The sequence below is a fragment of the Suncus etruscus genome, chromosome 1, assembly GCF_024139225.1.
Source record: "Suncus etruscus isolate mSunEtr1 chromosome 1, mSunEtr1.pri.cur, whole genome shotgun sequence".
Lineage (NCBI taxonomy): Eukaryota > Metazoa > Chordata > Mammalia > Eulipotyphla > Soricidae > Suncus > Suncus etruscus.
The window spans coordinates 170,215,572-170,219,890 of NC_064848.1; the positions used below are offsets into that span (position 1 = coordinate 170,215,572).

Here is a 4,319-nt window from a genome sequence, read left to right on the forward strand (position 1 = left end):
GGTGCAAGAGGACATGGTGTCATGAGACTGATCCCATTCTGCAACTCATGAGCCTGGTGACCTTGGGACAGTCTTTTTACCAATTCTGGGCTTCAAGTTCCTCATCTGGAACCAAAGAAGGGAAGGTTGGGCCAGCATGTGCCCAGCTCACTCTTCCATGCAGGACCTCTGCCTAACATACCCTTCCAAGCCCTCTGCCTCCTCACTGACCCTTTGTGATGCAGATGAAGTGTCAGAAAACCTCCCTGCTTTCTTTCTACAGGCTATTAGCCTGTTGGGGAGATAAAGAGTGGTGGCCACACCCAGTATTCCTTGGCACCACTCCCAGCTCCGGGCTCCACATAAGACTCTCATGTCCCGTACTATCTCTTTAACCCCTATTTGTGCCTCCTTTAAGTCCTATTTCATTTTGTGCCCTTTGTCATTATGTCTTTTCTGGTCCCCATCATCCAGCCAATCCCCAAAGATATCACAGCACAGTGGCTGGCATCAAGTATGAGTCCAAAAACAAGTTCCATCCTCTTGGGGTCATTGTGGTGACTGGAATTTGTAGACTTATTTCTTTCTTTTTTTTTTTTTTTAAATATGGAACGCTTCACGAATTTGCGTGTCATCCTTGCGCAGGGGCCATGCTAATCTTCTCTGTATCGTTCCAATTTTAGTATATGTGCTGCCGAAGCGAGCACTGTAGACTTATTTCTACTGTTTTGTCTTTTCTTTTGACATTTTTCTTCTCCTTGTTAATTTATTTTGCTCACTACCAAATTAACCTTATTTTATTTCTTTTTTTGCATTCAATTTAGATACTTGACATTTGACTCCTATTCATTTACTTTTTGTTTATCAATATCTTTATTTAAGCACCATGGTTACAAGCATGTTTGTAGTTGGGCTTCAGTCATAAAAGAGTACACCCCACTTCTCTAGTACAACCTTTCCACCACCAATACACCCTGTCTTCCTCCCCTCCTGCCTGTCTTTAAAATGGGCATTTTATTTATATCACTCACTACCATTATCATGAGAGTTGTTGGCATAGTTACTTATCTAACTGCACTCACCACTCTTTGTGATAAGCTTCATATCATGGGCTGGTTCTTTCAAACCTCATCTCTATTGTCTCTGGGTATCATTACCATACTATCTGTTATTTTTCTTAAATCCCACAGATGAATGAGACTATTCTGTGTCTATCTCTCTCCCTCTGACTCATTTCACTCAGCATAAGAGTTTCCATGTCCATCCATGTATAGGAAATTTTCGTGACTTCATTTTTCCTGACAGCTGCATAGTATTCCATTGTGTATATATACCACAGTTTCTTTAGTCACTCATCTGTTGTCAAGCATCTGGGGTGTTTCCAGATTGTGGCTATTGTAAATAGCACTGCAATGAACATAGGTATGCAGAGGGCATTTTTGTATTGTGTTTTGTTTTGTGTTCCTAGGGCATATCTCTAGCAGTGGTATAGCTGGATCATATGGGTGATTCCTATTCATTTAATTGAACCTTTAACATAATTACTTGATCACTATAAAATGCATTAATAGGACTTGGAGAGATAATGCAGAGAGTAGGATGTTTGCCTTTCTGCAGCTGACCTGGGTTTGATCCTCAGTACCCCAAAAGGTCCCTGAGCCTGCCAAGAATGATCCCTGAGTACAGAGCCAGGAGTAAGCCCAGATCATCCTGGTATGGCCCAAACCTAAAAAATTTTACAAAAAGTATAGATGCAGCAGTACCCTTTATATATAATTTGTTTAATTCTCATTTGCTCTTACTGTTTTTTGCAATATCTAGTCTCAATTCCATTTTATTTTATTTTTTTGTTTTTTTGAACTATGCCTAGTACTTCTCCAGGTTTACACCTGGTTGTGGTCAGGAATCACTTCCGTTCAGGCCAAGGGATCATATGAGGTACCAGGGATCAAACCTGATCTAGCCACTGCATGCAAGGCAGTGCCTTATCCAATGAACTCTCTCTCTATCTCTCTCTCTCTCCCTCAATTCTCTTCTTTAAGTGTTACCATTAAGAATTTGGGGGGGGGCAAAGAGATAGCATGGAGGTAGGGCATTTGCCCTGCATGCAGAAGGACAGTGGTTCGAATCCTGGCATCCCAAATGGTCCCTCGAGTCTGTCAGGCGCAATTTCTGAGCATAGAGCCAGGAGTAACTCCTGAACGCTGCTGGGTGTGACCAAAAAAGAAAAGAATTTTTGTGGGGTCAGAGAGATAGCATGGAGGTAGGGCAACCATTTGCCTTGCATGCAGAAAGACAAAAAAAAAAAAAGGATTTTTTGATAAGGGAGCTGGATCAATAATACTGTGGGTGGGGAACTTTCCTTAGTTGTAGTCAACCCTTATTTGATCCCTGGTGTTCCATGAGCCTATCAGGAATGATTTCTGAATGCAGATCCAGGAGCAAGTTCTGAGCACCATTAGGTGAGACCCAAAAGCAAAACAACAACCAAAAATAATTTTTGGTAACAGTTTCTGACAGATAAACTCTTCCTAAAAATGTTGTTTTTGCCATTACTAATGATATCAGTTTTTATTTTGATGGTTATTCTTCCTTTGCACTTTGAAGTTGATTTCCAATGTGTTCTGGAATGTTTACTTACTGATAGAGATATTTCCTGTCTAAGTTATGCTCTTGGAAAAGAAATATTCCTATTCAGTTGGGGTTTTGTTTGTTTGGTTGATTGGTTGGTTTGGGGGCCATATCAGGTGGTGCTTACGGGATTTTTCTAGCTCAGGGCTCGGGGCTTAATTCTGGTGGTATCTGAGGTTGAAACCAAGTCCCACACATGCAAAGCATGTGCTCAGCCCACTGAACTATCTCTCTGCCCCAGGATGTTCAATAGCTTCCAATGTTGTTTTGGTTTTTGTTTTCGTTTTTGTTTTTGTTTTGGGAGGGTCACACCGGCAGTGCTCAGAGATTACTCCTGGCTCTATGCTCCGAAGTCACCCCTGGCAGGAGACCATGTGGGATGCTGGGATTTGAACCACTGTCTTTCTGCATGAAAGGCAAACACCTTACCTCCATGCTATCTCTCCGGCCCCTGTTTTGGATTTTTTACTGTAATATTTCTACAGCTTCATTATACTGATATCTATTCTGATATCTAAGTGTATAATTGTTTTTATTTATCTTGCATGGAATTCTACATATTATTTTAAGCTGAAGATTCCATGTTGGAAACCTGGAATGCTTAAAAATTATTTTTATATTTCTCTAGACTCTCAAAATCTCTGTTTAAAAGTATGCTGGACTTGGGAACCAAGAGATAGTTCAGGAGATAAGGTACTTTGCATGGTTAAGACCCTAGTAAGAATCCTAAACACCACATATAGGCCCCATGCCCTCATGAGCAAAGTCATGGGTTACAAAGATAGGACTAGTCCTGAGTATCAGTGATATGACTCAAATTTCCACTCCCAGCCCCAATAAAAAGTATTTGGGGTCTTTCCCTTCTACTTTGTGTAGAGAATAGAAATACCATCTCTCATGATTAACTTTATTCATGTTTCCTTTGGGCTGACCTCCTCAAATCCATATTTGGTATCACCATTGTTCTTTTCATTCATTATTATTTGAGCATCTAACCAGTTTATTAAGATTTAGGCTTCAGGGTCTCCAGTGGATAGGGTGCTCGCTTTGCCCATGGCTGACCAGAGTACAATCCCAGCATCTTAGATGGTCCCTAGAGTAACACCAGGAGTAATTTCTGAATGCAGAGCCAGGAGTAACCATTGAGCATTGAAGGTGTGCCAACCCCCTCCCCAAAATAGGTTTCAGTGCTCATATTTTCACTTTTGAAAACTCCCCTTTTCAGATTTACAGATTCCATTTTGAACAACCCATTCTCAATTTTTACCTCTATAAAGATATGTATTTTTACCCTCTCAAAATAAAACCCTACAGTTTGTTGGATACTAACGCTTCCACTATCTCTGTTAACTCTGTTAACTGGGTTTCATTTTCTGGTATAGACTGTTAATTTTTATCCCGGGTTCATCTTTTAGCATGTTATCTTGGTGCAGTTTAATATATGTTATGTCTCCTCCAGAGCCCTAGTGAGTTTTCTTGTTTGAACTCATTCTCATACTGCTCCATCCGGATATTATCAATTGAAATTCACCCCCACATTAAGACACAGGCTAAGATGTACAATTTCTTATGAATGTCTGTTCTTCCACCCAGAGTCCCTGGTTAGTATTCTAAATTCTCCGGACTAGTGGGTGATTTTCTTGTCCCCATTTACAGGGGTGGTAACTCTAAAGAACAACCCATGTTTCTCTTACCCTCAGAGGTTCTCT

The 4,319-nt window shown here is 40.6% G+C and overlaps 1 non-coding gene across 1 annotated transcript; it reads right to left on the reverse strand.

Annotated features, from left to right (window-relative positions):
* Positions 1-579: 579 nt before the first annotated feature.
* On the reverse strand, positions 580-686 carry LOC125996302 (U6 spliceosomal RNA). Its single transcript, XR_007491246.1, has one exon. It is a non-coding gene; the product is annotated as a U6 spliceosomal RNA (small nuclear RNA).
* Positions 687-4,319: the final 3,633 nt, after the last annotated feature.